The sequence below is a fragment of the Falco rusticolus genome, chromosome 7 (assembly GCF_015220075.1).
Source record: "Falco rusticolus isolate bFalRus1 chromosome 7, bFalRus1.pri, whole genome shotgun sequence".
Classification (NCBI taxonomy): Eukaryota; Metazoa; Chordata; class Aves; order Falconiformes; family Falconidae; genus Falco; species Falco rusticolus.
In genome coordinates, this window is record NC_051193.1 from 31180228 (window position 1) to 31202638 (window position 22411).

At 48.8% G+C, this 22411-nt stretch overlaps 1 long non-coding RNA gene across 1 annotated transcript; it reads right to left on the reverse strand.

The window, feature by feature from the left end:
- Window positions 1–7347: 7347 nt before the first annotated feature.
- Window positions 7348–19792, reverse strand: LOC119150650. The gene is made up of 4 exons (XR_005105170.1): window positions 19680–19792; window positions 18288–18410; window positions 12560–12676; window positions 7348–12471 (listed from the first exon to the last, which is right to left on the reverse strand). It is a non-coding gene; the product is annotated as an uncharacterized LOC119150650 (long non-coding RNA).
- Between the last annotated feature and the right edge of the window lie 2619 nt (window positions 19793–22411).

Consider the following 22411-nt stretch of genomic DNA (forward strand, 5'->3'; position numbering starts at 1 on the left):
TTTTTTTAAAAAAAACCACTTATTTAAGTGGTTCTGGTCACTGGGACAGTCTACTTGGAAAGGATAGAGTCTCCACACCAAGACTGGATGATTTCTGGGAGGTGTCCTGCAGTCATAGAATTGTTTAGGTTGGAAAAGTCTAGAGCCCAAGAGGGAAACCCAGCTGGAATCTACCAAAAGCTCACCTACCAGCTCCTTCTGAGCTTAGCTAAGCCCCCAAAACAGATCCATAAAAAAGATGAAATAGCCCTTCCCAGCGATGACAGTGCAGGGCAATTTCCTGGGCTTTAGCAGAACTTGTGCCTTGAACCACCCTATTAAAACTGTCCTTGAAATGAAGAGGCCACCCAAAACAGCCAGTCCAGTGCCTGTTTCACTGTGTTAATACCTTATCCCAGCTGGGTCCTGCCTGCTGTCACCCTTTTACACGTACACTTGAACTGCAACAGAAGCTGCCCAGCATAGAAAAGCAATGCGTTTACAGACATCTATAGTATGGCCTTCCATAATACCGTCCTGCACCCACCATTCCATAGGCAGGAAAAGCAAAAGGAAGTTGACTGGAAGCATGCACAATGGATAGACTTATATTTTGCTCCATCTATGCACGTTCCTTCCCGCTGTGTTAAACAGAGAGCACTGCTGGCCTTCCCCATACCAGCGTCCATCATTACTCAGTATGACAGGGAGATGCTACCACCAGCGCAGAAAAGCTCTAGAAGATCCAGAAGTGGCTCAGCAGGAACTGACAGGGCCATGTAGCTGTTTCTGCTGGCACGTTTGTACGCAGCTTCCGCGTACTGAAAAGAAAATAGTACCACGAGTTCCCAGAAAAATGAAGTGTCTCACTCCAAAAATACAAATGCCAAGAGGTCACGAGATATATAATACAGCTGGTTCCTTTTCAGCAAGGGTTTCAAAGGAAACAGTTTGCTCACTGACCAGCATCAGTGATTCTGAAGCATAATGCTCTTTGATTTATTTATCAAAGCTGCATTTTCAAAGGAGTTTAAAGTAAGCATGGTCATTTGGGAGGGGAAGGAGAGAGACACAGAGAGGTGCAGCACAAAAAGCTCTCATCTAGAATGGCTTTTTCAAAAATTAGTAATTCCATGAAAGCTTTCTTTAAGAAGTCCCAAAAGCTTCTGTTGAAACAGTTGCACACTCCCTACCCAACCCCTAGCAAGGAGCACCACACACACAGGTGCAGAGGGCTTTGTAGGCACATGCAACCCGCCGCGAGCAATGCAGAAGACTTTATCCGTGGCACACTTGCTTGTGGTTTTAACCTGGCAGCCCTTCCTCGCTTGCTTCTCTGTCTTTTCAGGAGAAAGCACATATTAAGGTTGGGGAGGGGGGGGGAGGGATGTGCAACACTTTAAATACCATACTGTAGCCTGGAAAAGGCAAAAGCACCATTTTCCATCCCAGGTAGTTTCTAACTGCTACATGAGCTGGCAAACACATTTCCACAGAAGTTTGTGGAGGAGATCAACACGCTACACCAGCCACCAGAAGCAGCGAGTAGGGCGGACCTGCCTGCTCTGCCCATGCTGGCTGGGCTACACCAGCCACCAGAAGCAGCGAGTAGGGCGGACCTGCCTGCTCTGCCCATGCTGGCTGGCGCTTGGTCCTTACACTGGAGACCCATTCCTCTTCCCAGCTGCAGTGAACCTGTCCAGCATAGCTGCAGTGGCTAAAATTAGCACGGGATAGTCTACTGTGTTCTGAACAATTTGCTGCCCTCTGTAGAGCAAGCAGAGCTTTATTCAATCCATGGCAGGAACATTACTGCTTTTAACTGAATCCTTCCACTGACCCTTAGAAGTGTGGGCCCAAGACGGCACAAGAAAAGCATAGTGATGACAGGTCCAACTGGGCAAGCAACAAAGCCACCCTGCCGAGTGCGTGTCATCGCTGGGGAAGCCATCCCAAGGAGCTCCCACTGCCGAGGAAGCTCTCTCCACGAGCCAGCCATGAACCTTCACAGGGACCACCCTGCAGTTACGAAGGGGACAAACGGGGCTTGGGGCAATACCTGGCTTGCTGCTCATGTTTCTAGCAGCTTTGTCGTGCCTGTAATCTACAGGGGTTCAGAATAAATCTGCAAAGTCTGTGTGAAGCTGAAAAAACCCCAGCACAGCAGCCTGAGCAGAGACATGCACACACACATCCCTCCCTCCGCCCCCCACCCCCACCCCCCCCCCGAGAGGCACAAGTCTTTAACATACTTTATCGCATCAGCAGATAAGACATTTCCTTCGTCAAGGTGGAGCTGCTCAGCAGCTGTGTTTCTCTCCGGTGAGTTAACCAGAAAAGGGGAGATCAAGCCCATCAGCTGGCTCTGCAGAAACCTGCTGAGCCCACGGGGGCCAGGGAGGGCTGAGGTTTGGAGCCCAGAGGGGCTGAGCCACAGGGTACCACCGTCCAGCTCAGGCACAGCGTCTTCAGGAGACCATGGGCCTCTTCGCCTCTGATGGCACCTGGCCCCAGTACTTCATTTATGAAAGAGTGAACACAGCTCAAAACAAACTCCTATTTTCACAGCCCCACTATCCTGAAGCAATTTCCTCTCTTCCCTCCCAGCCCACCGCCTTTATTGAAACTAACCACAAAGCCTCCAACAGGGAAAAAAGCACTTCCACTGCAAACTGATGAAGTTTACAGCCAGGTTTGTCCCCAAAGGAAACAGTTTCTGCTTTTCAGCCTTCCTCAATTACGCTGGTACAACACATTCCTCAAGGTGACAGGTGCTCTGGGTTTAACATAACCCAACTAAAGTCTGCAGGTAGATGTAGCCCTCCAGTGGTAAAAATAAAGACACACAGCTATGCATTTTTTCCTGTGTGTGCATAGTTGACAAAATTATTGAAATGGGCAATGATTGCTGCTGCTTCTCTCTCTTGATGGCATTTGGCGGTGCCAATGCACAGAAGACATTAAACCCATCCCCAGCTCCAAGTGGGTCCATGGGCTCCGTCTCACGAGGACTGTGGCTCAGGGGCTGAGGACAGGCACGAGTAAGCAAAAAGCTGAGCCACGTGAAGCTTTCAGAGGAGCAAGGCTTCTCTGTCTGCAGCCACATCTGCCCTGGCACAGTGTCCTTCTCTTCAAACCACATGTGGGATGTGCCGTAGCCTGGCAATCAGGGCACACTCCCATCCTAATTCTGGCCCAGTCCTGCCTGCCATACAGGCAATGCCCAAACCACCAGGCACAGGTCAGACACTGCCTTTGGGCTACTTCATGCTCAGTCCAGACCCCTAGACAACTTTTCTAGTTTTTTCACTGCCATTTCACCACAATCGCAGTCAGCCTCCCATCACCTCTGCATTGAAACGAGCCAATATCAACGTTCAGACAACAGACCCAGGAGATCTTGGTCATCCAGGGGCATTTCCCTCACTGTGTGTACTAACTCTTACCTGCTGCTACTTCAGGTCCTTCAAGAAGGGAAAGGGGGGTGTGGGGGCAGGACACAAGCCCAGGAAAGACAACTTCATACCTTGTGGCTCTGGCCCTGCTGTTTCACTTGACGTGAGCACCTGGGCAGAGCCTGGGTCACACTCCCATCCACCCTCTTGCCACCAGGACAAGAAGCGGTTCTCTTGTGAGCAAGTCAGAGCAGCTCCTTGCATTTTGTTCTACTCACATCAGACCTCTGCAGAGCTCAGCAACAAGCACATACCATACTGCTCCTTAAGAGAGCAGAGAAGAAAGTTTACACCAAACTAGCAAGATTTCATAGAATCACAGAATCATTTAGGTTGGAAAAGATCTCTGAGATGATCAAGTCCAACCACTAACCCAGGACTGCTAAGTCCATCACTAAACCACGTCCCTAAGTACCACATATACGTGTTTTGGACACTGTCTGGGTCCAAATGTTAAGGAAAAACTCAAAAATAGGTACAGAGGGAGTCTTGGCTTGGGGCTGCCTGGTCGTGGGAAACGGGGTCCTTCAGCCCCAACGCAGCCAGCACCCATCACTGCACCCACACCTGAGCTCACGTCCACAGCTCTCCCAGACTAGTTTTACACATAGCTTTATTACGGCAATTTTCCAGCGATTCTTCAATATAGCAGTGCCATCTTCAGGTAAAAAGCCTGCCCTGCCTCTGCTGGGCATAGGGAACTGCCAGGGAGCGAGGACCAGGCGTGCTGCAGGGCAGAATAGTCCCCAGGGGTATCAGCATTCGGCTTACTGCTGCCCCGTGTTAGCTCCAGCTTGCCCCCACTTCCCAGGTGATCCCCAGCCCTAAGAATTGCAACTGCCAGATCCATCCGAGCTTTTTCAGCCTTGTGACAAGGCTCCCTCCCAGCTCTCACAGCATTGATTTGTCATCCAAAGTGCAACCAGAGCAGGCACCAGCCCATCAGCACCTCCTAGATACTGGTCCATTGGCACCAGTCACTACTTCATTCAGTCCCGTGTCCCAAGACACAAATTACCTGGTAAAACAATTACATGTGAAGAGTACCTGCTTGATAGCAAGTGTAAGGCTCCAGGGAGCTGAAACCTTCCACATCTTCCAGCCCAGATTTTCTCCTGATTCAGGTACTCCCACAAAAAAGCCTTCCCATTCTGCAGCCCACATGTCTAAGCAGCAACCAGAGATGGGCTCCAGCTCTCATCCATCACAGGCAGGTCTTCACTTCAGCTATCTGCATATGGACCTTTGCCCCCAAAGGGTACAGAGATGCCCACTGGCCTTAAACACAACATTTTGCAGAAAAATCACTCTTTACACTGATGCTGTAAGGAAGGGGCCCATCTCATTGGGTTCACCAGCATGATTCCGTGATGTAAAGGCTGCAGATGGGCAGGGCCATCACCCTCTAGACCTGACCTGGCCATGCGGGGCTTGGATTGATACGTGCTGCCACAATACAGGACATTTAAGTCTTTATGCCACTGTCACAGTGGGCACATTTGTACAGTCCCACCCTTACTTACCAAATTCCGAGGTTTCCCTGGGTGACACCACCTCAAGGTGCAAACCCTGTCTGCACTGCAGAGCTTTGGGAGAGACGCTGTCTGCCTGGGGCACAGCACAACCAGCCTTTGGGACTGCTCCCTGGGTGTGGAACCAGACACCAGCTGTGTATGGGGACATGCTGGAAAATTCCTGTGGCTCCTCCCAGCATCCCAGCAAGGGCTGTGGGCTCACTGGATGCCTGGACTGTGCTGCAAGCCCTGGGCATTCCTCTTGGAAGGCACCATAGGGGATGGCGTAGAGGGATGGCCCCAGCACAGCTGAAGTGCCTGCGTGGTCCTGAGCCTCAGAGGATAATGTGGGAGAGCAATATTTGCGCTCCACTACGAACAGGAGATTCTGGTACCTTACAGGGAGAAAGACCTTTACCTTCCCAACCATCCTTCCTCTTCTCCGACAGCAGATGTTACACACAACCCTTCTTGCTGCAAATTGACAACAATTTCCACTAAGCAGTTTGTTTCAGGAAAAGCCACCTTCCACTGGTAAAAGCTACAATTTGGCACCATTCAGCCCAGCTGGGGATAATTTACCAGCAGTGGCACATCAGCTTGCAGGCAGCAAGGCAGCGTAGACTGTCCTGCTGTGCTAGGAAAGCTGGGAGGTTGCAACACTCTGCAGTTCAGCCAGGAGCTCAAAGCATCACCTAGTTTGGCAAACAGCTCTGCTTAGCTTAGGGCCTGAATTAATTAAGCCCTGAAATGCACGGAGTGTGGGATGCAATGGTGAATTACAGCTTTCAGCTGGATTCCCTGGGTCCTTCCTGCACCAGCTGCTCCACGAGTCTGGGCTGGCAGTGCCGAGGTAGGGCAGCCCAGCAGCTGCTTTGATTCAAGCTGACTGCAAATGGCCATAAACAGCAAAAAAGGAAATTCAGCTGAGAGCAAAGCAAGCCCAGGGTGGTCTGGCCACAGTGCTTTTACCCCCTCCTTCCTCAGCAGAGGGATTGGCACAGGGGACCCCACCTCCAGTCTGCAGCAGAATTTGCATTGTGGCAGGATGATTCCCATGGCTTTGAAAATATCCATAGTGGGAAAGTATTTACATGGGTTGGACAACATAGTGCGGCTGTGCTGGGACGTGGGAAGCTGCTACACTGCCTTTTATTTCCACACTAAAGCAGTTGTCTCTACAATTGGACCAAGGCCAAGGCTCAGCATCTCCTACCAGTGTGACGTATCCTCAGAGGTAGCAGCTCCCACACAGGATCCAGGAGGAATTTTGGCCATCTGAATACATCTTTCTGTGCCAGGGATATGGCACCCCAGAGACCCTTGGTCATTCACACATAATGTAGGGAGAAAACAGGCCAGACCTGCAAACATGCAGCCTACCTCTTTTAAGAAGCTCATTCTTCAGGTCACGCACGTACCCATACCAAGGTCAAGGTATTGCTTTTTGGTTAAAACAGGGGTGGTCCAGAGACAAGTAAAGGGCTGTGTCTGATAAAGAACATCTCAAGATTTGGGTGGTGGCTGTTTAATCCTGGCAACACCACATTCAGATGAGGTATGGAAGGGACTGGGGATAGGCAGTTTCAGAGCTGGCCGCAGGTTGACAACGTGCAGCTCTTCTCTCCCAACGCAACACCATTCAAGGAGGTGACTGATTTACTGCTGTGCCTACAGCAGCTGGGTGCAATGCTCGGTCTTTAAAAACCCTGGGCCCGCAGCACCCCCATGGTACCCCAGCCCTGGCTGGAGGAGGGTGCTGAGGCACCTGGCCCTGGAAGATGTTCCCCTGTGGCTGCTTCAAAAGGCTCCTGCCTGCAGGCGGGAGTTCATCCTTTTGCAGATAATTCCCCTTTCAATAGCCCATAAACATTTTCAGGGTTTCATTTCAGCTTCTTCAGGGAAAAGAATCCTAAGGAAAAGCCCTGAGGATGAGGGAGAGGGTGATCTCTCCGTTATAATTAGGATTTTTAGTAAAAATTCCTATTTTCCTGAATTGCTCCAATAGCTACCTTTTTTTACCTGTGACACTTCTGCAGTATCTGGAAGGAGTCCTGCAGACCATAATTAGAAAAATGGTTCCTCGCAGATTTTTAAATAAATTAAATGAACAAGGAAAAGGAGAAGGGTCTTGCAAGCCCGTAGACAAGTTGGGATGCAAACGATGGGATCAGGGCAGGACACGTGAATGCCAGGGTTTGCACGGCATCAGGGGAGTTGCCCCAGCTGTACACATCAGCTATGTGAGATGGGTCCAGGTTCAACCCCAGGATCCAGGTCCCTCAAATAATTTGTGTTTTATACATTTTTCAGGGGATTGATGGTATTAGAAACCTTTCTTCAGTAACATTATGTGTTAGCTTGCAAACCAAACTGCATGTATTCAATGATGGTCCACCTGGTTCAATAGAAATAGATCTTTATTAATAACATGCACATCATACATATATTTAAAATACATATACATTTTTTTACTATTCACTTTAGAAAACAATTTCATAAAAACCTTTAATCAGGTCCCAAGTAATTTTAAACATTAAAAAGCCGTTTTTTTATTATAGAACCAGTAGGTATTACTCCAATTAAGTGGTGTATAATCACCATGTATTTAACATAATGCAGGCTCATGCATTTCAACAGAAATAGGTGTTCCCTTTTCTGCTTTATTAATCATGTCAAATATATGATGATATACTTGACAACACCTGCCACAGTTGTCATATGCAATTGTGATTCCCTGCTGAGAGCGCGCTGTACAGATGGCATTTAAAAGCTGGAGACAACTTTTTTACAACTTTCTGAGTTCCCGTGAGGGGTGCCTGGCATTGCAGGTAACCCAGAACCCAGCTACGACAGAAACCAGAAAAACCAAATTTCATGAACGGCGAAGAGGAAAGCAATCTAAAAAAGAAGAGAAAGGGGAATTGCCGTATCCCCTCTGTGTTCATGGGAAACTGAGGTCAGGATGGTGTTTCCCAAGGTCCTGCCGAGTACTGAACCAGATCTGTATAGAGTGCACAGAGTTACCAGCTATAGACAGTTTGCGGATTTACAGAACATATACAAAGGCTCGTATGAGGATGGGACTTTAAGGCACGATAGTCCATATACTCAACACATTCATTGAAAACAAAAGTTCCATTTACAGTGCAATATAAATGTATTCAAGAACTCAAGCGGCAGCTCAATAATCACTTTCACCGATAATTAGGCAACGGAGGAGTACGTACATCTGTGGTGTGCAGCAGCCCCAGCCCTGCACGCACTCGTACACATGCTGAGCATCAAGTACACAAGGAGCCTCTCTGGCTTCAGTGAGAGGGTCTGTGCAAAGAAACTCAGCAGAGAACCGAAGCGTTTGCAGGATCAGGGCCCTACAGCGTCGGGGTGCCTGCACCAGGTCACACGGGCAGCAATGCTGCCCTGTGGAGCCGGGCTGCCTCCCAGCGTGTGCACCCCCCTGCCACAGCTCCACCAGCTCCAGGAGACCCCACACCCCTGCCCCCTGCCATGCCTCCCACGGAGCCACCGCCGCCCCTCCTGCAGCTGGGATCAGGCCCAGCATTTACAGCCAGCGAGGGAAAAGCGGCACAGAGAAAATGTAACTCACTGAAACACTAATTACAGTCAAGTGTGCTGCTATTCCCAGACGAAAATGAATTGTCCTAAGCCAGCCATTTTCAAAATGATCAGCTATCGTTACCAAGTCTGTCCTTTGTCACCTAGCTCGTCTATATTCTCCTCTGATGAATCTACTATCTCCAAGGCAACTGAGTCAAAGGGAAGGAAGGACTTGCTTTACATCCAGTGCAAACATAGCCCATACGTGGGAGTTCCTAATGCAGTCGTAATAGAATATATATATATATCTCACTGAAAAAGTTGACCACCTACAGACAGATTCACACATCAGAAGCCAGAAGAGCTGAATTGTAGCTACAAACCCAAAGAAGAAAAATCAGTGTATGTAGCTGCGTTAAAAGGCTGGTACCCAGTAACTTGGTAACCAAATGTTAAAATCAGTATATAATTCAAAAAGTGTCAAATTAAATATTTCAGGAGTAACTTGCAATGTTATTGCACCTTTGTACTTCTCAATCACCCCATAAATTGTGGTTTCTAAGCACTAAAGTAGAATATTTCAGACCCACATTTCAACAGCACAAATCGCTGTGCAAAGCGGAAGGCAGTAAAAACTTGAGTAGACTTTAAATATTTAGAATGCGGACCTTTGATTCAATTTCATATCAAAAAGTCAGCCATAAAAAAGCAATGTGTTTTCTAGAAAGAAATTGTCCATTTTAACAGCCCTAGAGTAAGTAAAAGTAAAAAAATCAGCCAATGTTGCTCAAGAAAACAACACATGAGAAAAACATGAGTAAAATATCTTCCTCTTTCAGGAGTTTTGTTATCTGATTCAGATTTTTGTCTGTTATACCCACTCAGTTATCGCAACACCTTATCAGAGAAGCTTTCAATGGGTAAGAAAGTATCTGCCTTTTCTAGCAGGCAGAGAAGTTATTCTTCAAAGTTGAATCTGACAGGGACAACGGGGTTTTTTCAGGTGATGTTAAAGGCTTTAATCCTACTGAGATTTTTTACTCTATTGAAACATTATTAATTTTATGTAAAAAGTTTTGTTTATCCAGGCAAGAACCACCCTATGAATATATAAAGTAGATCAGTGAAAGGAAAAAAAAAGCATTTTAGCATTTTGTGTAGCTGCTAAACGATATGATTCAGGCAAAAATGGACACAAATTAAAAATATGCGTAAATCAGATCAGAGTGGAAAATTAGATCATTTGAAAAATCAGAAGACAGGAATACTTTTCCTTTACCACTTAGCAGCCTTCTAATGTCCCTACCCCAGCCCCTAAGTCTGCACGGGGCGCACAAAGTGCCGGCAGAGGCCGGAGAGCTCTTTGGGGGACAACGGCACGGCTCACAGGAGCCGTCACAGCAGCAGCCCACACGGGCGATGGGTTTCGCTGCTGGCTTTTGCTGGTGATATTAGGGCTGTTCCACACACTGATAACTAGCCTGGCCTTTCTCAGCTGGCCCCTGTTGAGATGGGCAGCGCCACTTTTACTGGAGATCTCGCAAACTATCCCCAGTGTGGGCTTAATTGTTCACGGCGTTTGGGGCTGGGGCAAGCTGGGGCAGCAGGAGCACAACCGCACATAGCCAGGCAGCTCTGACACCACATTACACTGACCAAGGGTTTAAAGACACCCTTTTGTAAGAGACAAGTAAATACGCCTTGTCTCAAAATAAAAACAAAAACCTGAACACATGCATCTTGACTAACAGCACCTCCCAAACAGCACTGCCCTGTTTTTCCAGCCTTCCCACAATATCTGTGCTGTTTATGTTCTCCAGTTTGCAGGTTATCTTTGTTTTGAATTAGACTGTTGCTTTTTTTTTTTTTTTCCCCCATTTAAAAAAATATCTGGATTTCTTTGTTTCCTTCTGTCTCCTAATCCTGTACTGGCTTCTAACTACTGACTCCAGAGTCAACTTTGCTCTTCACACCTCCTGCCTTTGCCTTTCTGTCTTTTCTCCTGCACTAACAACGTGCCTGAGAGCTGCAATGATATGTACGACACACACAACTAGGATGCTCTAAGCAGGGTTACAGGAGGGATCCTACGTGAAGCATGTCCTGGCAAGCAATGGTATTTGTTCGTATAATGCTTCAGAAATAGCATCAGCCACATGTGCATGAGCAAAGCCTTTCAAAATAAAAAATTAGGCCTTTGGATATATATCTGCCTACAGCTGAGTATGCGCTATTATTTATTTTGCTTTAAAGCTTTAAAGTGGTGATAGCCAGCAAGGCAAAGCCAATTTCTTCACTGTTAAGCCAACAGACCTGTAGGACTTCAACAGGCTTTGGATCATCTTGTATATTTGTTCAGCAGTTCTGGGATGCAAGTCACCTGCAGGTGAACTGCAGGTGTATCGGTAACAGCTAGTTTACAGGCTCGTTAGTCACATTTCCCCAGGTTATAGTGCAATCTTTGCTTTTGACCCCATTGCTGGAGCATCATCTTTTCCCTTATATTACTCTTTGGTATTTTCATGACATAGCTTTGGCAGCTATAAAACTTTCCACCTGTAGTCATCGATTTGCTGAACATCTCTCATGTCATAGCTTGTGAAATATATATTTACATATTCTAAGGTTAATTCCCAGATTGAAATTAGGTATTTCACTTAACCTGAAACACTATTACTAATGCTGAGCAGTTTCATCAGGAGAACCTCTGAGGTTTTACTAGCATCTGTCAGATACATTCATTCTCTATCTATGAGAGCTATCATTGTTTTTCTGTCTTTTATATTCCACATAAAAAGAAATTACTGTCTATTCCCTAGCACCAACGTGAACCTCTGGCCAAACAGCAAATTAGCATGCAAAGAAGTATCAGGGAAACAGCTAGGGAAAGAATCAAATGAAGTTAAGGAAACACTGATGACAGGCTGAAGAAACAATCTTTCTTGTGACTCATTCTGGATTGTATTAAAATAGCAAAGTAGATACCAGCTAAGAGATAATATAAGTAAAAGGTGAATGCAATTATTTAAAAAAAAAAAAACAAACCCTTGCAAATCTCAGTATAGAGTGTCTTGTAAGTAGCAAGCAAGTTAAGTCTCTGAAAATCCTAAGCAAAAGGCTGTTTCCTTTGGCACTGGCTCCTCCATGGTCAAAGCATTTCTCAAAGAAACTTTCTACCTATACCTCTACAGTAAATAACTTGCATTTTACTACTCACTTTCAGACTACTCCACCGCTTTGGGGGCTCCCCTTCCACCGGGGATGGCCTAATTGAACTGCAAAGTGATTTTGAATGTCTATCTACACACAGATAATTTAAATGCAGCTTTGTTTCTATCAAACGCATTGCACACAGTCTCTGCAGATAAGGACCTCCGTATTGCACCAGCTCTGTGTGTACGTCAAGGTACTTCATAACCGGGGGGTTAACAGCGGGGACTGCAGAACATCAGTCAAAGTACCTTCCACTTAGCTCTGAACACATCCGCCTTTGATCACAGGTACATCTGCAATTAGTGCCTCATCTTAACATCTCAATAAGCAGTTCAAGCATTCAGAAACAAACATCAGTGGGTCTAACAGCTACTTTAATTCATTTTATAAATAAGCAATTGAGAATTTTGCTCCAAGTGGCTGCTCGTGTAGCCCATTCCGTAAACGGCGTTCTCTGCAGAGTAAGGCACGATGCGATACGAATGCAGCTCTTCATAATAGAGCGACTGGGAACAGCACTCCTGCACCATAAACTTCAGCCGTTTTCGTGCGTCAGAGTAAGCAGTCCTATAACACGGAGCCTCCTTAAAGTATTCATAGCTCTCCCTCTCTGTCTCTAGGTGAATCTTCCTCAACAGATTGTTAATTAATACAGACCTACGGAGATAGGCTTCAGGGTCATCCAGGAATCGGAGTTTCTGGAGAGAAAGTTTTAGAATACAAGTCCGGTCCTCGGGTAGTATCAGGTGCTGGGGAGTAAAGAGCAAGTAAATGGGTCTTTAGCACGGTGGAATGAAACCAGGGGAGGATGGGGTCTGGAATGAGAGAGCTACTCACTTTTGGACAATACTCATGGTAATCTTGATGTAAATGTTCTTCTTCTGCATATTTTCTCTTAAAGTAGGCTACTTTCGACGTCGTTAATGTCTTTGGTAGGCCCCGATCAGATCAGCTCTGCACAAAAGAAGAAGAAAAAATGGCTCAGTGGCTTGTGGTGCCGCAGTGGCTGTAACGTCACGGTCCAGGGTGCGGGGGGAAGGAGGGGTGCAGCGGTGGGATGCAGCTGGGGTGACACCCAGCCTCGACCTGCAGCCCTCATCCCACTGGCAAATTTACAAAGAGGCTGGCAGATACAAAGGCATTCTTGAGCTGCCACCGTGAGGCTTGCCAGCCCACCAAGCCCCGCTGCGGAGTGCCAGCCACAACACGGGGCACACTGGCGCTGCCAGCAGGACCCCCAGTGCCAGCCCCGCGGGGTACCCCGGCAGCACAGCCAGCAGAGCGGGGCGAGCAGCCCCAGCCGGGGAGGTACCCATGCACCGCGGGAGGGACAGGGATGGGGCCACCAGGCCTCAGAACAGGGGTCCCTGCCCCACACTTGGTGGGGGTGGGACAAGGGATGGGGTTTAATTTCCACACAGGGCTCTGTGGCCTCCCTGGCAAGCCAATGCGGAGCGTATTCACTAGGTGGTAGTGTCGTCCCAGAGAAGCAGGAGAACCCCGGCTCGGTGGGAGGGGGATGCAGCTGGCTCGTTCTCTGGGTTGCTTCATTTTTTTAGGGCACAGAGGATGGAGGATCAGCCTTTGGACTGAGAGGAGGGACCACGTCCTGTGACAGGAGCCCGGCGGAGGGCTGCCCCCCCGAGCAGAGCTCCCCCACAGCCCCAGCCGGACCTGGCTGGCTGCTCCAGGCTGGCTCATCTCCATGGAAAGGTGACGTGGTGCTAATTCAGCATCTTAATGAGATCCACAACTTCAGTGGTGTTCAGTCTGGTGAACACTGGGTCCCTGTGAAAGCCAGCACTGGGATTTGCTTTTCTATACACCAGACAACACCAGGAGGCGTCTGCATCATTTGCGAGTAGCATCATCACCTCCCAAACCCTCTCTTTTGTAAGAAATGTCTGGGTTTTGCTTTTAAATGCACTATATCAAAAAAAAAAAAAAAAAAAAAAAAAAAAAAAAAAAAACCAAAAAAACCCCAAACACCAACTTACTATCTTACTATGCTGGCATTTAAAGGCAGCTCAGGGGAAGAAAGTGTACAGAGCCATTTTTCAGAATAACCCAAAGTGAGGTCCTATGGGATAGGTTCTCTTCCCCAAATCAAGACCTCCTTATGGGGGTATTGAAAACTTAGGTTTTCTGAGGAAAAAAGGGGCTTGGTTCTGGACTGCTGCTTTGCCACAGTAGAAAAGCCCCAAGGTATTGCACAGCGCAAACACAGGTGTCACGTCACTGGAAGGATCCTGCTGTGCGGCACGGGGGGCTCTTTGAGCCGTAGGTGCAGGTGGGAGTGAAAAGATACCCACACAGCTATTTCAGGGACTGGTGGCATCTCTCCTTCACTGTCATGAAGGAGTAATGAGCTCTCCCTTCCTTCCTCTACATCAAAAACACACAAGAAGGGGCTGAAGAAGAAATCCCTTCACTTGTGTTTTCTCCCTGAATTTCAAATCTGTGGGTATAGAGATTTCCCATAAAGGATGTTACAAATCTGGGCAGAAAACTCCTGACTGGTGGATTAACACCTCACTTGGAACCAAGACCCCCAGCCTTGCTCTGGGATCCAGTGCGACACGGTCTGCACAGAACAGCAGCATCTCCCCAGGAGAGGGACCATCCCTTTTGCTGTGGAACAACGCTACATTTTAGTCAACCTGGACCACTGCACACACCAGAGATGCTCCCTGCACTTACCTCAGCTCTCAAGGGCAAGAGTACAGCAGCAGCTTTGCTGCTCTGCTAGCACAGAGCTGCTGCAACCACTGGTTTAAATTCATAGGCAGCAACCTTTGCCACTTGCAGGTTTTACTCTAGTGGTCTAATTACACCGGAGCCCAGACAACCTGGACATTTAATTGCTCTGATATTAGGTTATTCTAGGTGAAAAGCCCACTGCTGTGTTATCTGAGCACAATCACAAGTGTATTTATACTCCCAGCACCGTGGGATGGGAAAACGTTACAGTTTTCCTCGCACTACTCTGAGGAAGGCAAAGGTACAGAAAGATGAAGAGACATTCCTGCGGCCACCCAGGCTGTCAGGGCTGGGAAAGGAGACAAACCCAGCGTACAGGTTGATGAGCTAACCATGGGCCCATCCTTCCCCTTCAAACGAAGCCTCTAAATGCTAAAACTTGCTCCCTAGTGGTTTCCAGGCTGGAAGCACAGACCTAGCACTGCCCATGTGCAGCACAAGCAGAAAATCAGCCCGAGTGCAGGGGCAAGACAGACAACCACAGCGTGCAGAGCGTGCCAGCTCAGTCCTTCAGCTCTGCCGGCTCCATGCAAACCTCTCTCTTTGCTGCTCCTGGCCACAGGAATTCCTCACCCTACTCCAGCAATGGAAGGTGACTGTGGGACATTCATTGTCCTCTGAGCACGGGTGGTCCTGGAGGCACCAGCAAAGAGCAGGGAGCCAGGACAAGGCAAAGAGCCACTGCAGCACTGGCCCCCCGACCCTGAGGAGGAGGGAGGGCTGTGGTTTAGCACATGCCGTGGGCTGGGGGCTGATGCTGGCTGGCAGAATCAAGCAGAAAGAATTGTGTTTTGCAGAGGGACACACATGACCATCCTGGCAGTGGATTCATCGAGCATCCAACTGTCACCCCCTTTCTGGGGTTATGTTCAACACCAGCCTGGGATATACCCCTTGGGTGTAAAGTTGTTGGCTGTATTTAAATGCCTAAAGTCCTTACACCAGACAAAGCAGCAAACTTGTAACAACCCCCCGCCAACCTGATTTAATTGCAAGAAAGGGAAACAACGAGCAGATGAACACCAAAAGCACCTCTGGGGTGTAAGGTTGGTTTTAAACATGTTCCCACTTGTAAGTGAAAGGCTACACTCTAAGAGCAAAGGAGCCACAAGCTGTGCGACACCATGCCAGCTGTTAGCAAATTCCAGCAATTCCGAATCTGCAGGGCTCGGGGCACCCAGCAGCTCCCACGGGTTGTCATGGGTGGTTCAACTTCTACCTTCTCTCTCTGGGAGGGAAGGGGTGCTGCCTGCACACCTGCAGCAACAGGGTGAGAAAGCGAATTAAAGGCAAACCCCATCACAGTGCTGCTCCATAGAAGCTCAAGGTCTGCTCTCATGCTCGGTGTAGCTGCCATCCCACCACCACCCCTCTCATTGACACCGTCATCTTTTTGTGGCTGCTGCTGCTGCTGTCCACACACCGGTCTGCAGGTGCAGAGGAAAGAAAGCATGACCTGTGCCCTCGCACTGCACCCCTGACAGCAGCTAAAGCCTACAAAGGGTACCTCTCCCTGCAGGAAGCCTGCAAGGACCAAGCCTTTCCCCAACACTTCTCTTGAAAGTCAGAGCAGACTGGCTCTGTGCGTGCCTACGAGCTGCTTGGCTGAGGCTGCAGGCATCCAAGGCTGTAGTAATGCCGCAGTGAATCAGACCCTTAGTGTTTTGTTTAAATATAAACATATTGAATCAGTGCTTTTTGTGTGGAAGGCTATTCTCGCGAGCCAAGTGTTTTGACAGTTACAGCAAGGTGGTATGAGTCACTGCCTCTGCCTCAGTCAAGCTCAGAGACAGATACATCTTAATCACATTACATTTTTTTTTCAGCGCTACACCACAAGTCAAGGCACAGGGCCAAATTTCCCCATAGGGACTAACCAGCGTAGTGCTGAGTCCTGAGCGTGAGGTTTGTCCTTCCAGCCTGGATGAACCTCAGAAAAGCGCATTCAGCATCCCACCAGCGTTCAGCTGCAAGCCCTCTGTGAGTCACCAAAGACTCGGTAAAATTTGCAACAGCAAGTAGCACTGCCAGAGCTCAGGAGCCACAGGGCAGGCGCTGCCTGCTCACGCTGGCCAGTGTTTACACCCCACCGGTACATGCCTGCTCTGAATGCACGGCACATCGGAGCACCGCGGCTGTAGCTGCCATTAACGCTAATGGAAGTTTGAAACATAAATCTCACACGCAGCCATGAGGGAATAGATGCCTCTGTCTCAAGCCTGGATCTCTCAAACACAGCTTTGCAAGGGCTTTAATTGTACTTTCAAAGGAGCAAAATGTGCCTGTTCCTATTTATTTCTCCAGGAATAATTACAGTGCTCTATGGCGTCGTACCTACAGAGTTATTAGGCATGTTTGGACAGAGGGTTATCTTATCTAGATTGGATTGGAAATAGATTTATAACATGGCAACTTCACAGTTGAAATGCAAATTACAAGAAATTATCTTCATCTGGCTCCTGTACTCACACATCACCCCAGCGACAGGAGCCCCTCTTTGGCATGAATTAGTGCTGGGTGATTTCCACAGGGCTGCAAGCTAGCCCAGGCAGGAGGCAAGATGGGGTTTAACAAGTGATTGAACAGCCAGGAAAAACAGACACAGACCTTGTGCTTTTCAATCTCAGGCAACAGAGAGGGATCTGCAAGCCCTGCATCTGAACAGCAGCTCTGCCCCAGAGCTTGCACTTGAGACCTTGGGAGTGTTCCCACACCTGCCTGTGCCTCCACCTCTCCTACCTTTCCTTGGGAAGAAAATTCATCCCTGCCTGCTCGGTGCTGCAGTGAAAGGGGTTGTACGAGCCAGTACTATTGGCTTGTTGATGCAGACGTCTGCAGGGGGTAAGCAAAGAGACTCGCTGGCCGAGCAGACCTGCCGACGATGCTGCGCGCCGAAGGTGGTGACTCAAATGTGCCCGTGCCCTGCAGTTCCCTATCACAGAGTAAGGGAGGATAATCAATATGCAAGCGAAAGCTGGCTGAGACAGAAACCATCTCTGAGCATCTCTTGCATGCACAAATAGAAAACCTGAGGCTTCTGAGCACACAGAAATTGACATTTATTATCAGCAGGAGACATGACTTTGGCATGGCAGGACGTATCATCATGTTCTTGTGACTGCTGTCAAACTGCAGTGATAAATTCCACCACCCCCTCTAACCTTAGCAGCACTTGCAATTAGGGGGTGCTCAGCTGAAACCTTCCTCTGATTACATATGCTATACAGCTGCATTTCCCTTCTTCCGCAGCAGAAAAAGCAGCTGGTCCCACTGTGAGATTCCCAGTTGATAATGTAAAGCTACCAGACCACAGGCACATGAACATGTGGATCGAAAACACATGCCAGCCCCAGGATTTCACACAGGCTGCCAATTGATTGCAGTCCTTCCAGAATATCAAGTCTTGTTCCTTGCTCAGGCAGAGAAAGCCCCCTTTAATTGACCTGCAAAAAGGTGGGGACCCACAGACGTGCTGTTGTCTGCTGGCTGGAGCTGCTGGCTTTTCACTTTAAAACTGCTTTTCTTTTAGTTTTCTAACTGCTTTGTAGACCTCCCTAACTGCAGATTCTCCCCGAGCACACGTGTGTGCAAGGCACGAGCATCTGAATAGCTCTCATGAGTGCATGAAGACACGAGACTTAATGACTGACTGACTATTCCTGTCTGGCTCCTTGTAGTCCCACTGCTCTTATCAGTAGAATAAAATCACGTTCGCAGCTTCACCCCCTTTCAACACTAATCCAAGTGATTTCCCTCACTCTGAAGGCAAACCCGACCAGCTGAAGCCTGCAAACTTCTTAGTTACCTGAGGATGCGGAGTCAATCTGCAAAGGGTCTGTCTGGGATAATCTCAGCGGTTCGGGTAAGATTTCCTCCTTGCACGGGCTCAGCGAGCATTTCTGGCAGCACAGCACTGTTGAACAGTTACCTGCCGTGGCGGACCAAGGAGAAACACACATAGTTCAGGTGGCAAAGTCAGGACATACACGGCAAGTAGCTGGACCGCAAGAGAAGAAAGTGCTATTTCAGCAGCCCCACGGGGCTTAATAACAGGAAAAATAAAGAGTTCTGATGTCACATCCAATTCTCTAACTTTGACCTTGCTTCCTGGACTCCCTTTCAAGCATCAGGAAAGTAAAAGAAAACATTAAGAAAAACCATTTCAGTCTCTCAGTGGCATAGCTCTAATCCTGTTGGAGAAAATGCTGCAAAAATGTAGCTTGCTCCTCTAAATATCTGGAAGTTTCCTAAGCTAGAACATAACTGCCCTGAACAGCACCTCTTAAAAAGACACATTATTTTCTCCATTAATTCTTGTCAGCCTCAGAGGAAAGCTATTAAAACCACACCATTATTTTGAGTAGTAGCATTAATTTCCTATCATCCACACACACACCCCCACACACACTGCCTGCAGAGTAATACAGGTCTGGGGAAAGGCAGATTACCATTTATATTAAACAGCATTATTGCAGCATGCATATTTCGGTGTTTGCCTTCCATAGGGTACAGTTTCTAGGCTGCAAGTAGATGCAGCAGCAGCCAGCTGATGCCTTGCTTTCTGGAGGGAGTATCTGGCACACCGTAGTAAGAATATTTCCCACTCGGGGGAGAAAAACAATCACAGATATGCATGCGTATACCCAGTCTACACTTCTACACGTGTGTGCAGAGACACACTATTTTTTTTTTTTTTTGTACAAGAATGAAAATAAACAGGTCTAAATCCTGCAAGAGAGAAAGAAAGAGAGCATGTATGTGTGCGTATTCCCGTCTCGCAGCTATAAGACAACTATATTTAGATAGTTGTCTCATCCCAGAGGATGATACTTCATTGACAGGCAACGAAAGAGTAGCTTCGGTTACTTTTCAGAGTTCAGCTTTGACCGTAAAAAGATGTCTCTGATTAAAACGACCTTTTGTAGAGCATGCTGGAGCCCGGCAGAGCAGCAGGCACCCCTGCCCACAGCCCCCAGCGCCGCAGGACGAGCGGTGAGCCTCCCGCTCAGCTCTTTGCCCTCTCCCGCGATGCAGCAAAGCCAACAGCTCACAAACACAAGCAAAACTTACTCTACGCCAACAGCCACCTGCCAAAGCCGTTGGGGCAGATCCCACCAGCCAAGCCCCACGCCAGCTCGCTGCCACCGACGACCCCCCGGCTCGCTGTCCCCTGCCACCAGCAGCTCAGGGCACTCACCCCGCCAGCCCCCGCTCCGGAGGGAGGGCTGCTCCCCGTCCTGTCCTCGCTGCCGGAGCCGCCGGCTGCTCCTGGAGGAGGTGGTGGCGGTGGAGGCGGTGGTGGCGGCGGTGGTGGCAGCTCCTGCGGGTCCCTGCAGCCACTGAGGAGCGCATCACCTCCCGGCCGCAGCCCGCGGAGGTGGGTGCCCAGATGTTCCCGGCGCGGATTGGTCCAGCGGGAGCAGATGTTGCCCGGTTGCTAGGAGCGTTGCTAGGAGCGTTGCTGGGAGACGGTGACGCTCTCTCCATCACTGGCGCGACTCGAGGACGCGGGAAGGGAGGGAGGGAGGGAGGAAGGGAGGGAGGGCGGGGGAGGTCCCGCCGCCGGGATGCTCCGCGGCGGGCCGGGGTGCGCGGAAGATGGAGCAGGTGCCGCGGTCAGGGCTGGGAGGCGGTGAGGGGCTGCCTGGGGCGCCGTAGCAGGGGATGGGGATGGGAAACACCAGGACTGGGGCGGGGGGGAGCCCTGCTCCGAGCCTCGGGGCGGCGGCGCCGTGGCAGGTGGGGGTGGGATCACACCTCCCATCGGGGCAAGCCGCAGGAGTGCCGGCTGCCCGCTGCAGCACGGGGAGAGGGCGAGAGCTCTGCCCGCTTCAGGGCTGGACTGGGAGAAACATAACCCAGTGCCTGGAAAGGCTGGAGGGAGTGGTGAGTCCAGTTTGGGACTGCTGGCAGTGACAGCTGAGAGCCAAGCTCTTCTGCCCTCCCTCCAGGTCACAGTCTTCTTCCTTCCCAACTTGTGTTGCTCCCTCCTCCCTCCATGCCCACCACCACATCTGGGCACACTGTTTTCTCCCTGAGCCTTTGGGATACTCCCTCACATGCCCTGGGCCCCACCGTGGCACATACTTCCATGACCCCAAAGATGCACCACAGCATTCCCAAATCCCATGGGCAGGAATTGGGATTGCTACAGGAATAGAAGCCACACAGCAAAACAACCCAAACCTCCTCTTTTCCCAAACAAAACAGCAGGTCACTGTGGGGTGGGGCAGCTCCTGCATCCCAGACAGACAGAGAGGATTTTGCTGCTGAGCACCCCCCTTATGGCAGTAGGTGGGGTATCATACCCAGCCTACCCTCATAGCCATGGGTCCAGCCAGCAAGGCTCAGGAAAAGTGTAAAAGGAGTAAAAATCTTACCTGTGTGAGGCAGGGTGCACAAAGAGGGGAAATCCTTGTCCCAAAGATCCTAACTCTCTAGGCAGATACCGGCAGATAGAAGAGTATTTATATATATATATATATATACATATATATATCTCTCCAGCTATGTGTAGGGGTCTTCACTGGAAGGTGTGCCACTCACAGGCTTGGGAAAAGGGGTTGTACAAGATGAGCTTTTCTGGAAAGCCAGACTGGTGCCAATGGCTGTGCTGAAGTTACTGGCACAATGCTGGCTTAGATCAGCCCCAACACCCAGCCCGGGCTTTGCTCAGCACCTTTCTCCAGGAGAAAATCTCCTTAGACAGTAAATTTTCTTCTGTGCCTCCCAGCTATGTCTATGTCCACAGAACTACCCTGGATGACACCGCTGCTCCTGAGAGTCTTATGCTCATCCCATAGCCACCCCCATGTGAGCATCATTCGCTCCAGCCTATGCTCCGTCCTACTACTGGAGGTAACTCAAAGGCTCAGCCAGTGCCAAAACCAAGGCAAGGTGCTATGGGAACACACTCATCTTGGCAGCATCTGAAGCTCCTGGGCAATCCCCTCTTCTGTGATTTGAAAAGTGGGTGTCCCATACATAGACATATCTGTACATGTCACTGCTGGTAGGACACATGGAGCTCCCCTTCCTCTGGTTGCTCCAGGGTCTCTGTGAAGGTTCTGCAGAGGAGCATGCACCAGACTTAGTCCTCCTCCTTCTTACGTGGTGGAAATGGAGGCACACTTCATTTGGCATTCACCTGATCAATATCTCATCCAAATTTTTAACAAATTGAGTTCTGGCAGGCCTGAGTCCCAGCTAACACACGTCAAAACAGCAGCTTCAAACCAGTTACTCCATTGACTTTGAGTATCTGGTTGTATTTGGTGCTCAGTATGCACTGACATGCACGTGCACACACAGCTCCTCTGGTCTTTGCAGTTTGAGAAAAGATCAGTCATGGCCCTATAGGTATTTCAAGTTATCTCTGAAGCTCTGCTTCTTTTATTGAGAAGTCAAATGAACTCAAACTAATTTCAAATTTGAATTTTCTAGGACAATAGAAAGGCACTGGAATTTAATTGATTTTGATTACCTGCCTTATTATTATGCTGCCAGTAGTGATAGTTCAGGTTGGTGTAATTTTAAATTTACTGTGAGATGAATCTGACGTTTCTTTACCACTGAATAGAGGACTTGAGTGATTCTTCAGCTTTTCATGAAGATGTCATAATTAATTCAGTAATATCACTTCTGTAAGCAGAGATAGAAAAGGAAGACACAGAGGCACCTACTCTGCGTCTAAGAACTGAATGAACGGCAGGTTTACTTACTCCAGTCTTCCTGAAATTGATTGTATTTTTTTTTTTTAACATTCAATACAACTTCTGCTGCAAAGACAAATCTTATCCTCTCCTGTGACCACACAAGCAGGACTTACTAGCTGGTAATAATTTGCAGCCAAAAGGTCAGCTAATCTTGCCCCAGATGGCTCCAAAAAACATTTCCATTCCATGGATCAGCCTGGAGCAAATTCTTCTG